General features: G+C 38.8%; 1 protein-coding gene across 1 annotated transcript in view; it reads left to right on the top strand.

Moving 5' to 3' along the window:
• The window catches only part of INTS9 (integrator complex subunit 9), a 129,834-nt gene that overhangs the window by 12,301 nt on the left and 103,735 nt on the right, over positions 1–13,798 (top strand). The gene's annotated exons all lie outside the window — the stretch shown is intronic.

The following is a 13,798-nucleotide window of genomic DNA, read 5'->3' as shown; positions in this document are numbered from 1 at the left end:
TATAAAAGTATTTGGATTTCTAGTTTCTTCTAAAATTTCTGTTCTGTTGAACTATTCCTATCCAGTACCCTATGTACTTTAAGAGTGTATACTAATATCTTGCAGTACTTGTTTTTGCTCATTGCTCTGCACATAACTTTCCAGATTGCTTGCATTTATTTTTCATGTAAAATTTAGACTTTTGTATATAAATTTAGAGCTGTTTTAGTTCTCAATAGCATCCTTGTATTTATTAGGATCAGGTTCAAGTTATAGGATTTCAGGAGAAAATTGACTAATTTTCTAATTTTCCTTCTTTTTCTAAGAATAAGTAATAAATTTAAGCTTTGAATATGGTTTGATAGCATTTTAAGGCTTTATCTTTTTGTTGCTACTGATCGAAATGTTTTCTCTATATAGTTTACATATCAGAAGGCTGTTTATTTCTTGTATTGTCCATGCACTTTTTTGTTATTTTCTTTTTTCTTTTTTAAAGATTTATTCATTTTATTACAAAGTTGGATATACAGAGAGGAGGAGAGACAGAGAGGAAGATCTTCCGTCCGATGATTCATTCCCCAAGTGAGCCGCAACGAGCCGGTGCGCGCCGATCCGAAGCCGGGAACCTGGAACCTCTTCCAGGTCTCCCACGCGGGTGCAGGGTCCCAATGCATTGGGCCGTCCTCGACTGCTTTCCCAGGCCACAAGCAGGGAACTGGATGGGAAGTGGGGCTGCTGGGATTAGAACCAGCGCCCATATGGGATCCTGGGGCTTTCAAGGCGAGGACTTTAGCTGCTAGGCCACGCCGCTGGGCCCCTGTTGAATTTTCTATTTAAATATTTATTCGTTTTTCTGGTTGGTTCTTCTGAGTTTTCTAGATATATAACTGATATATAACTTTTTAAAGCTTTATTTCTTCACGTGTTTCATTGCACACTTACATATGTGGAATAGTTTGGGGTAGGAGTTGTTGTAGAAGCCAATTCTGTTCTATTTCTGGTGTGAGTGGACATGCTTATTTTGCTTAAAAACATGCTTGATACTTGATGTTGACTTGAAACTGTTGTATATTTTATATTCTGTAGCTAGCTCCTTTTTGCTACAAGATTTCCTCTGTTTAGATTTTTTTTTACTTTACCCAACAAATTATTTTGTAACAGGAAGATCCATTTGTGTGTTATTGTCTCTCCTAGGCAGTTAATTACATCTTGAAAGCCATTTCCAGACTTTTGAGTAAACAGTTAGGTTTTATAACTTAGGGTTAGGTAATACATAGTAGACTCATAGAAGTAATAGACATCTGTGACCTTAAAACAAAATTGCAGTGTTTCTTTAGAAAACAGAACAACCAGAAATAGTTTCTCTGTACTTTAGAGGCAAGCCTGATAAAGCCAAGAAATGTAAACAAATGAGTCTGTTAAAATAAACATAATTACCACACACACCCCCAAAAAACCTTTACAGAAATTAAAAAAGAAAAAAGGCTCACAGCCCTTATTTATTTTAAACAGTTTTGATTCAAGCTGTGTAGATCCAATAGAAACTTGATAAAAGACTGTGTGATAGTTATAACAGTTAAAAGAAGTAACAGTTTCATTATTTGGTTTTACAATTGCCTGAATGTTATTAAATGCCTATCTTACATAAAACATCTTCTGCGCTGTAAGACACACACACTGCCTGTCTCTTAACTCACTAGTTAATAAACTGTACACACAAAGTGTATTCCATATATGTGAAGTTTTCTCCTTTGGTTATAGACTGATAAAGGCAATAGTGTGCTGTGAGAGAATAGGATTTAAAGATGAATTCCAAAAATCAGTTTGCACAGGACATAAAATCTAAGTTGACCTTGGAAAGCACTTTGGCTGACATATATATCTGAGAAAGAAAATTATGTCTTATTCCAGGCAGAAGACAAAATTAAAGAGCGGATTTGGAGAAGTGAGACATTTCTTCTCCCAGTAATAGGCAGATAAAATTTATTATTATTTTCTTGCTTTGTAGTACTCTGGAACAGTGTGTACAGAAATAAACATTTCTGCCAACTAATGTCCTCCCAATTCACTAAGAAAGTTAAAAGAGTTGCTTTGTGTATATGTTAACATCTGAAAGATTTGTTTGTTTGACGGGAACAGTAGATGTCTGTAAGTATTGCATGGACAGATTTGTCTAACACATTGCTCAGAAAAACTAGAAAGATAGGTTGAACTCATTGTATATCTGACTATATTAAATGACTTAGTGATTTGGACAGTAATCAAGTAGTAACTTTTTAGGGAAAGGTTAAGGAAGGTTAAAAGTATGAAAATAGAAATTTAAGGATGTAGAGTCTTTAAATTTTTCCCTTTGAAAATCTAGAATTAAAAAATTAGAAAAATGTACGGCTAAGAAAAATGAGTGTAAAATGACTTACATTTTCAGAAAATATATTGAATGAAACACAGTCAAGATAAGAATTAGGGAACTTACCATGCATAAAAGACATGTAAAGTCCGAAATTACCTAACTAGAACACTTTTCCTCTATATGCTTTTCAGAGCACCTCATAGAATTCACAAATACATCAGAAGACAAAAGGTAGCCTGAGAATGAGACCATTTGACAACAATTGCATGAGAAGAATACACAGTTGTGAAAATGAACAGAAAAATTAATGGGATTCTTGATTTTCATTTTTATCAGGAAAGGGTAGGGGATGATTCTATTTCTCCAGCACTGATAAATGAACAAAATATTTGTAAGTCATGTCATTGTGTTGAATATAAATAAAGCACAAGAAAGGAGTTTTAGTTTTAGGTATAATTTTCATACAACCAAAGAAGTACAAATTTCAGGCATACCTACAGCTTGATATATTTCAGATCATGGAAGTTTATTCTGAATTTGTCATGCAACAATTAAGACGAAGTTATAAAACCTGTTGTTTACTCATAAGTCTGGAAATAGCTCACAAGAATTTTTATATATACATCTGTATTCATGATATAGAATTAAGACACAGACCCTTTCAACCTTATCCCCTTCCCAACCAGTAATCTCAAGTGCTGCTCAGTATTCTGACATTTATTGCCATTGCTTAGATTGGCCTGTTCTTAAAGCTCTGTTTAATGGAACCATGCTTGTACTATACATCCCATTTGTGTCTGGCTTCTTTACCTCAACATAACGTTGGCCCAGAAGTTTTGAGAATGAAACCGTTGAATGTTGGCTGAGGGACAGAAAGCTTTCTCACCTGTCTGCAAATAGCTACTCAGTAGAGAACTGGCCAGTTGCCATGGTGATTGTCATCTTTATGTAGGGTTCCTGAGGGGCCCCTGAAAAGTTCAATCCAAGAGAACCTCTTTCTGTATTGGACAGTTTGCTGAGATTCAGTGGGAATTTGTCAGGCAAAGACAAAGTGAGTTTTTGTTTGCTTGCTTACTTGCTTTCAAAAGAAATCATCGTGACTCAATATTAGAATTCTCAGTATCTATTTTTTTCTTGGTAAGAAAAAAATCTCCAATATTGCTGAGAAATAATAAAAAAGATACAAAAATCACCTGTAATCTCACCATTTTGAATCATCACTGTGTAGCATTATGGTGTGTAAATTTCCATAGTAAGTGTGTGTCCGTATACATTTCTGTGAGAATCACCCTGCAGTTATAAAATTCAGGATTAGACTGAGCTGTGACAGCAAGGTAGCAGTAATAGTGGCGTAACTGGGAAGGTGTTTAGACTCCTATGTGTGTATGAGGTGTGGGAAAACAGACCAGGCCTGGTGTGGAAGGTTCAGACTCTACTTCTAGCCTATTACTCTACTACCAGCAATAAGTGAGTGCTTTTTCGTCATCCAGTGTGCCTTCACCAGCTCAGATCATCATATCCCAGTTCTAGAAAGGAGAAGGATACAAAGGCATGAGGCTTCTTCCCATTGATGTTTTTGTCTAAGTTGAGTGCACAATTTGATTATCTTTCACTGATCCAAAAGTGACATAACTCCTACATCTACATGCAGCTGAGATTTGCAAATAGGATCTTTATTCCAGGTGACCTTGCTTACAGCTGAGTTTTGGGGTTCTGGACAAAAAGAGAATACAGATAAAGGCAGCCAGCTCTGTCATTAGCTTTTTCATTTTGTTTTGACTTATTTGGAATGTTTTTACTATGTAGCATTGTTATATAAATTCATTCTACTGTTGAACTTTGTTGAGCATCAGACACAGCGCTCCATCTGCTGGCTTACCCCCAACCCCAAATTCTTCTATGACCAGTTCTGAGCCATGCTGCAGCCAGGAATCGGAAACTTAATCCATGTCCCAGAAGTGGGTGGCAGAAGCCCAACTGCTTGAGCCATTCTCTGCTGCCCTTAGGGTTTACATTAGCAGGTAGCTGTGACACAGCTGGAATTCAAATCCAAGCACTCTTGTGTGGAAACTGGCATCATAAGAAGTGGTATCTGAATCAATATTCACCAAAACAATGCTGAATAGAACATTTTATATACTTGGAGTCTCTGTGTGTGTGTGTGTGTGTGCCCATTTTGTTAGTGGCTTAATGTAAATTTCCAAGTAGGAGTCTAGCTCAAAGACTTAAGTAGAATTCCTTTTTAATTTTAGATTTTGATTCAGCATTGGTATTTAGAAGCACATTTATTTTCAGCCACAATGAGTCACATCTTCCCGTTTCCCTACCTTTTCTTCCATTTTCCACTCCTTCATGATTAGTTTCTATGTTCTTTACAATGTTTTATAGATGCTTTTTTAACTGTATCTTTTGCTTGCTTTGAAATTACCTTTGCTACATAAAATTTTAGCATAAAAATTGAATTCTATTGGAGTTTTCTACCTGGTTCGTAACTTCAGGATTCTTTTTTTCCCAGATCTCTCCTCACCGTGCCTTGTTACTACTGTGGCTAGTAAATTTTTCGGTTGAAAAGCTCTAGTCTCATAATATTGCCCATCAGCCTGGGTTTTGTCCAAACAAATGAATATGAAGAACTCAGCATGACTTAGGGGTGCAAAAAATGTTTTTATTTTATCATAAATATTTATTTTCATTTGTAATACAAAGAGAGAAGGGTCTGCTGTGTGCTGGTTCACTCCCCAAGTGACTACAAGGGCCAACACTGCCATACCAAAGTCAGGAGCAAGGAGCATCTTTAAATCTACCACATGGGTGTATGGACTCAAGGACTTTGGCTGTTCTCTGCTGCTTTGCCAGGCACATTAGAGGGAACTGTTTCAAAAGTAAAGCAATTGGGACTTGAACTGTTATCCTTTTTTTGTTTGTGTTTTCGAATGTTTCTTTTTTAATTAATTTATTTTTTCATTGGTAACTCAGATATACAGAATGAAGGAAAGAGAGGAAGATTTTGCATCCATTGATTCACTCCCCACGTGGCCACAATGGCTGGAGCTGAACTGATCCAAAGCCAGGAGCCAGGAGCTTCTGGGTCTCCCACATGGATCCCAGGGTTTTGGGCCATCCTTGATTGCTTTCCCAGGCCACAAGCAGGGAGTTGGATGGGAAGCAGTGCTGCCGGGATTAGAACCAGCGCCCACAGGGCATCCTGGCACGTGCAAGGGGAGGACTTCAGCGGTTAGGCCATGGCACCAGGTCCAGAACTGTTATAGGATGCTGGCATCACAAACGACAGCTTTTATCCACTAACTCACATTGCTAGTCCAATAAATGTTTTTAGAAATTGCTTAATCAATTGCAAATCATCTTCTGGAAAATCTGATCCCCCAGAAATTCAGAGGCTGAAATTAGATGCCAAGGTTGAATATTTTTTTCCTTACATTAAAACAAACAGCTTTTCTCTGAAGAGAATACTTGTGCATACATCAAAAATTTGTTGTTTTAGATGAACTTCTTTCTGCTTTTCTCTTGGAGTGTGACCAGGTGCTCACTAGTAACCATGTTGTCCATGCCCTTTGCTTTATGGCTGACTCTGATATTCAGGTGAACTCTGGACACTGTATTTATCTATGGTTCAAGAGGGCAGTAAAGTACATTTCCTTTTTTAAAAAATGAGATTTACTTGTTTTTATTGGAAAAGCAGATTTACAGAAAGAAGGAGAGACAGAGGAAGATCTTCCATCCACTGGTTCACTCCCCAAGTGGCCAAAGTAGCCAGAGCTGATCTGATCCAGGAGTCAGGAGTTTATTCTAGATTTCCCACATGGATGCAGTGTCCCAAGGCTTTGGGCCATCCTCTACTGCTTTCCCAGGGCACAAGCAGGGAGCTGGATTAGAAGTGGAGCAACTGCGGTATGAACCGGCACCCTTCTGGGATCCTGGCACTTGGAAGGCAAGGATTTAGCCACCGAGCCATCACACCAGGCTCATACACACTTCTAATATGCCTAGAATAAATTCTTTAATTTTTCTTAAATTGATTTCAAACTGATAAGTTTGTTAAGGGTAATCCTCTAGCCACTTACAAGTTTTACCATTTCATTTACTAAATTTCTTCTATTTTCTTATCATTCTGTATATTTTCAGCAATTTGAATGAAGTCCTTCATTCTTATAAACTTTGTCAATAGAAACCTTTCTTGTAATGGCTTTGTTCTTTTTTTTGGCAAAAGTTAAAATGTATTTATGCTTTTTTTAAAATAATATCTAGTTAATGTTGAGAAGTACACAAGAATAGAGAAGCATCTGAAGTGGAGAGAGAATTCCAGTAAAGGCAGTCACCTTCACCAACACAGAAAGAATGACATTCTTACAAGAGCCCAGTGCTGTGATGGAACAGGTTAAGCTACTGCCCATAAAAATAGCATCCCATATGAGCACCAGTTTTGGTCCTATATGCTCCCCTTCTGATTAGCTCCATGCTAATGTACACGGGAAGGCAGTGGAAGATGGCCTAAGTGCTTGAACTCGGAGGCTTAGATGGAGTTCCAGCCTTCTGGCTTGTCATGGCCCATCTGCAGCCATAGGGACTATCTGGGGAGTGAACCAACAGGTGAATGAGTTCTCTCTGAACTAACTTTTAAATATACATATGAGGGGCCTTCAGGATAGTTAGGGAAAATATATATTATATAGAAGCCATTCATGGGTTTCAGATTTTTAAAGTGGTTTGTTTTTGTTTTTGTTCTTTTCATTTGAAAGGCAGAGCAACAGACATCCAGTGCTGGGCCTGCCAAAGCCAAGAGCTGGGAACACAGTTTGGCATTCACATTGGTAGTAGGTACCCAGTTGCTTGAGCTGTCATCTCTACAGTAGCCAGAAGCTGGACTTGGACTGGAGGCAGAGGCCAGATGGATCCCAGGCATCCCACATGGGATTAGGGCTGCCCCAGCAGCAGCATAATGTGCTGGATCTCAACTACATCTTTACATTTGTTTATACTTCTCTTAAGCACAAATAATATACATACAATCTATAAGTGAATGCATATTTTAATAAGTTTCAACGTTTTTAATGGATATGTCTATTTGATTGTAGTAAATAACAAAATTGACAATTACCTATGTGTACTTCATGTATTCATGATATAGTTTTGTTATTTTTGTTATGTATTTTTGACCATGTGGTTATTTTCAAATAGTCACACATCTCTGAAACCATCCATATGTAGGTGGACCCACACAGTTCAAACCTGTGTTAATCAAGGGTCAGCTACACTTGCTTTCCTTTTTATTTAAAGATGTATTTATTTGAAAGACAGAATTAGAGGGAGAGCCAGAGAGTGATCCATCTTCCATTTACTGGTTCACTTTCCAAATGACCACAGCAGCCAGGACTGGGCCAGGCCAATGCCAGAAGCCAGGAGATTCTTTTGGTGTTTCCCACGTGGCTGCAGAACCCAAGCAATTAGCCCACCATCTTCTGCTTTCCCATGAACATAAGCAGGGAACTGGAACGGAAGTGGATCAACTAGGACTTGAACTGGCACTCATCTAGCATGCTGGTGCTGCAGACAGTGGCTTAATTCACTATTCCACAGAAGCCCATATAACTAGTTTTTCACTGTTTGTTAAGTAGTTTTGCCTGACAGTCAACAGTGCTGATTTCTAAGCAAGTCCTTACCTGTTTTCCTTCACTTGCCCTTTCTTTTAAAGTTTTTTTTTTTTTTTAATGTATTTGTTTAGTTGAATGGCAGAGAGAAAGAGTATATATGTGTGGGGGGTGGGAGAGGTATATCTCTATGCTGGATCACTTTTCCAATGCCTGTAACACCTGGAGCTGGTCCGGGAGCTTGGACCTTTTTCTGGGTCTTCTACATGGTTGGCGGAAACCCAAGTATTTGAGCTGTCACCTGCCTCCCAGAGTGTGTGTGATCAGGAAGCTGAAATTGGTAGCCAACCTGGGACTTGAACCTCAGCACTCTGATGCAGGATGTGAACATCCCAAGGGATGTCTTAATTATCATGCCAAATATCCACCCTTCAGTTGTTTGTGATCAGCGTCCCCACTCTTCCTCAGGTTATGCTGGGGGAGATTTTGCTTTTTATGACCTGCTTTTACTCTTGTCCTCATTTTCATGGAAAGCCAAGGCAAAAGACAGGTAGCGACCTTTGTGTGAGTCGCTCAGCTGTGTGTATGTAATATGTGTAATGCACAGCCCCTCTCCAAACAGATGCTGGCTTTTTGTGTTTATCATTCCTGCTACAGATTGTCTGTACAATGGAAAATTACCCTTTTCTTTTATCCAGCTGTGCAGTCACTTTGGCAGTGGTTATGATTGTCACACTTAAACAGCTCTTTTGCTGAATAGAATCAAGATACAAAATAGCAGCAAAAAAGTACAAGATAACCGAATAAACTTAAATATGCTTATAGAAGTATCTGAATGTTAGAACATTTTTATTGTTTTATCAAAGTTTATAGTTCCAAACTGGGCAAAAATGGCTTATTTGAAGCCAGGATGATATGACATAAGCCAAAGTTAACAATAGCGTTTGCCGTGCTTTCCCAACACGCTAAGCATGACTAGGCCAGGTCCAATGTGGGATCCTGGAACTCAATCCAGGTCTCCCACATGACTGGCTGGGACCCAAGCATTTGCCCTGTCACCTGTTCCTCTCCATGGTGCATGCACTTAGTAGGAAGCTGAATGAGAAGCAGAGTGGGAACTCAAATCCAGGTACTCCAATGTGGGACGCATCCAGCACATCGAACACTGCATCAAACCCCCACCTAGTTCTTCATTTGTGTTTGTACTAGATGATCAAAAATTTTTTTTTCTGGGGCCCAGCGGCGTGGCCTAGCGGCTAAAGTCCTCATCTTGAATGTGCCCGGGATCCCATATGGGCGCCGGTTCTAATCCCGGCAGCTCCACTTCCCATACAGCTCCCTGCTTGTGGCCTGGGAAAGCAGTCGAGGATGGCCCAAAGCTTTGGGACCCTGCACCCACGTGGGAGACCCGGAAGAGGTTCCTGGTTCCCGGCATCAGATAGGCGTGTACCGGCCCGTTGCGGCTCACTTGGGGAGTGAATCATCGGATGGAAGATCTTCCTCTCTGTCTCTCCTCCTCTCTGTATATCCGGCTTTCCAATAATAATAAATCTTAAAAAAAATTTTTTTTCTGTCTAGGACACTATCATTTCAGAAAATTCTAAAAGAAAATAGTGACACAGACATGTCTTGATGGCAGATTATAGAATGAGAAGTTATGGTTGACCCAGTGAAATGGTGAACAAGAAAATCGACATTTTTCTGTTATACGAGCTTAGAGATCTCATTTGTTACTCTCAGAAACTTGGGGTTCAAAGAATTCAAGAATTCTCTCAGGCTAATGTTAACTTAGAGGCATACTTCATGCCTTGGTCACTGGAGACATTGGATACTTGTTGCACAGCCCAGCAATAAAAGCCAACTCTTTTTAAATTCATTTGTGGCAGCACAGAGGAATAGAGAGAGAGAAAAATGCCCTCTCCCTCCATCTGCCGATTCATTCTTGAAATGATTAAAATGACTGCGGCCAGGCCTGGCCCATAGCTGGAACCAGGAACAGCAGCCCCATCTCCCACACAGGTGGCAGGAGTCCACTGCCTTCCAGGAATTTCGTTTACAGGAACCTGGAATCAGGAGCTGGTGCTAGGGCCTTACAACAAACCCTGGCCTTGTTTTGTTAAGCTTAAAAAGTAAATTCCAGCTTAAGAAAATAGTTTGATATTTTCTTCTAAAATTAAGCATTCATTTATCATATAATCTAGTATTCCCACAAAATACAGTATTTGTCCAAGGGAAATGAAATTATAGTTCCCTCAGATAGCCTGTATGTGAATAGTTACAGCAAATTCATTGATAATCATCAAAAAACTAAAAGGGGTTCTAATGTTTTTTATTTGTGAATAGACCAGCAAATTGTGGTACATACATACAGTGGAATCCTTGAAGCAATAAAAAGTAATGATCTAAGGATATGTGTAAATATAAATGATCTGCAGAGTCTTGGGCTGCTAATATAAGTGATTTCCAGTTGCTCTGGATCTTTGCAAACACTTATTAATCTTTTAATTTTGATCCTTTCAATATGAGTACGGTGATATACTAGGTGGTTTTGTGGTTTTCTAATTTTGTTATATATACTGCCAAAACAAGCACAGGTTTTTTTGTTTCTATTAACATTATTGTTGAACATCATTTTATTTGCCATCTATATGTCATTTTCAGTGAGTGTAGCTCAACTGTATTGTGTATTTTACATATTGTTCATTTAATTTTTGTGTTCTTGTAAGGGTGCTTTAAAATTTTCCTTATCCAAGTTTTTTATCAGCTATGTCTTAAAAAAAATTTCTTCCAATCTGTGTCTCAGAAATGCTTTTAAAGAGCAAAAATTTTAAATTTAAAGTTTTTCTTTTATGTTCCTGATTTTTTGTATCTGATCTAAGAAATTTTCTCCTGACCAAACACAAATATTTTCATGTTTTCTTATAGCTGCCTTATCTAATATAGATCCACTAGACAAAGTCTGTAGCTATTATTAAGCACCGATATGACTGAAGCACTAAATTTAAGTTTCATTTCATTTTAATTACCGTTTAAAGTTTACTAGCAGATTGAGTTACTGAGGAATTTCCTTTTTTGTTTTATTTTTAAGAATCATTATTTGAATTGTTTGAATGTCAGAGAGAAATTCTGCTTCCACTTGTCTCCTCCCCATGTGCCTGCAATAGCTAGGACTGGGCTAGGCCCTAAGCCAGAAACGAGGAACACATTCTGGGTCTCCTGTGTGGGTGATGGAGACCCAACAACTTCAGCCATTGCACATTTGCAGGAAGTTGAAATCAAGAGTAGAACTGAACTTGAACTCGGGTATTCTGATGTGGCATCTAGGCATCATAAAAAGTATTTCAATCACTGTAGCAAAAGCCTGCTCCTAATTATTGAGGAAAATATTGTATTTGGAGGAAATTGGATTGATTTGGTCTGTTTCTTAGCTATAAACTTTATAGAATCTATTATACACAGTTTAAAAAGTGCACATTGTGGTATGATAGGTTAAGCCCCACTACTTGGAAAACTAGAATCCCAAATTAAAGGACTAGTTGGAGTCCTGACTACTTTACTTGCAACACAGCTCCGCTCTGATGTAGCTGGAAAGCCCTGGACAATGGCCCAATTATGTGGGACCCCAGTGTCTCATGAGGGAGACCCGGATGGAATTCCAAGTTCCTGACTTTGGCCTATTCCGTTCCTGACTGAGTACATTTAGCAAATGGACTATCTCTCTCTCTCCTTCTCTTGCTGTTTCTTTTTGCCTTGCCAAAAAGTGTAAAATGCCCCAGTCATATTGTTATATTGATTGCATGCTGAAATGATAATATATTTAGTTAAATACAATGTTAAAAATAATCGTACCTATTCCCATTTATTTTTTTAATCTGATGTGTCTGCTGTGCACTTGCTTTCTTAGGATAGTATATTTATAGAGGTTTTACTGTTTTTGGTGCTTTAATTCTGATTCATTTGTAGTTCTAAAGCCCCTCTGACTTCTATGTTTCATAAAAATTTGTTCATGGACACAAAGTCTTAGTGTAATGAAGATTAGGAAAACAACTCAGTTAAAAAATGTATGTGTTTTATCATTGGATAATATTACATCTAAAAATGTTAAGATATGCTGCTATGCAGCTTCTCAGGGAAGCAGAAATTATGATCATTAGTCTTTTTTGAGATTTAGTTATTTTTATTGCAAAGTCAGATATATAGACATGAGGACAGACAGAGAGGAAGATCTTCCGTCCAATGATTCACTCCCCAAGTGACCCCAACAGCCGGTGCTACGCCGATCCGAAACCAGGAGCCAGAAACTTCTTCCGGGTCTCCCATGCAGGTGCAGGGTCCCAAGACCTTGGGCCGTCCTCAACTGCTTTCCCAGGCCACAGGCAGGGAGCTGGATGGCAAGTGGAGCTGCTGGGATTAGAACCAGTGCCCATATGGGATGCTGGCGTGTTCAAGGCGAGGACGTTTAGCCACTAGGTCACTGTTCTGGCCCCAATCATTAGTCGTAATTAACAAATATTCTCCTGTGTCTGTCCCAGGTTCTCTGCACAGTCCCAACATTTTGCTTATTCCTGATAGGTTAATGGAGTGATTTAAAACTTAAGCTTCGAGTGCATGGTTTTTATGTATTATTAGCTTATGATCTTGAGGCTTTAGATTACATCAGCATAAATCAGATATTTGCTTGATTTAATAACTGGGATGGGTCAAGCAACATTAAAAGGAAGCATTTGTCAGTGTAGTTATACTTTCATACTTGTGGAAAATTGTTTCATAATTCTTTACAGGTATACAAATCCAAGAATTTTCAGTTCCTTTTTATAAATTGCATATAACCTACATACAACCTTTAAATCATCTCTAGCTTAGCTATCATATAATATAATGGAAATTGTAGTAATACTATATTGTTTAGGAAATGATGACCAAAGAAGAGTCTTATATGCTTACTGTAGACACTTTAAAAAATTGTTTGAAAAAATTAGAGGGAAATACAGAGACAAGGCTTTCATCTGCTGGTTCACTCTCCAAATGGCTTCAGGGGCCAGGACTGGACCAGACTGAAGCCAGGAGCCAGGAATTCTAGCTGGGTCTTCCACATGCATGGAGGGACCCAAGAACCTGGGCCATCCTCTCTGAGGTACATGAGCAAGGTGCTGAATTGGAAGACGAGTAGCTGGGACTTGAACTGGTGTCCAGATGGAGTCCAAGGATGCAGAATTTATGGATATGAGGACCAGCTGTAATTATTTAAGGTAATTTTTGCAACAAAATTTTCAGCTCCCATTCCCTTCTGCGCTTCAGTTTTAATTATTGTTAGAATTCGATGAGGATATGTATTTCTATGAATAAATACATATCAGAATGCATCCAAAAGATAGCTGGAGTGGTAGAAGCCGGTGGGAACCTGTTGAGAAGAGGTTCCAGGAGGAGGAGGCGGAGGGCCCCTCACCCAGGGTGCACTTTTGCGCCCAGTGACTCCTTGGACGTGCATTTGTACTTTCCCTATAAGCACCAGGACTCTAAATTGGTAGGTTAGCCAAGAACAAAGCAATACTCCAGATCAAAACAGCTTTGTTAGGCTTCCTGAAACTCCCGGCCTAGATGAGGAATGTAGATCACTAACTAATTAAATTTGGTGGTGGTAACACAAGTTTGAACTAATGTTATTAAACCTGGTTATGGTACCTAATGTTTTCCTGAAGTTTAACCTTTTTGAAATAAGTTTGAACTGTTGCTCTGCCAAATGTGTATAAACTGGAACCCTGGAAATAAACTGTCAGTTGCCTTGAGAACGCTATCTGCTCCATTCCTTCCTTTGGTCTCCTCCCAGTTTTCTACAAGGTAACTTGCAAAGTCGATGGAAGTT

Source organism: Ochotona princeps, chromosome 11, assembly GCF_030435755.1.
Source record: "Ochotona princeps isolate mOchPri1 chromosome 11, mOchPri1.hap1, whole genome shotgun sequence".
Classification (NCBI taxonomy): domain Eukaryota; kingdom Metazoa; phylum Chordata; class Mammalia; order Lagomorpha; family Ochotonidae; genus Ochotona; species Ochotona princeps.
The sequence above is the reverse complement of the archived record's forward strand: the minus strand, read 5'-3'. Positions and strand labels throughout refer to the sequence as shown.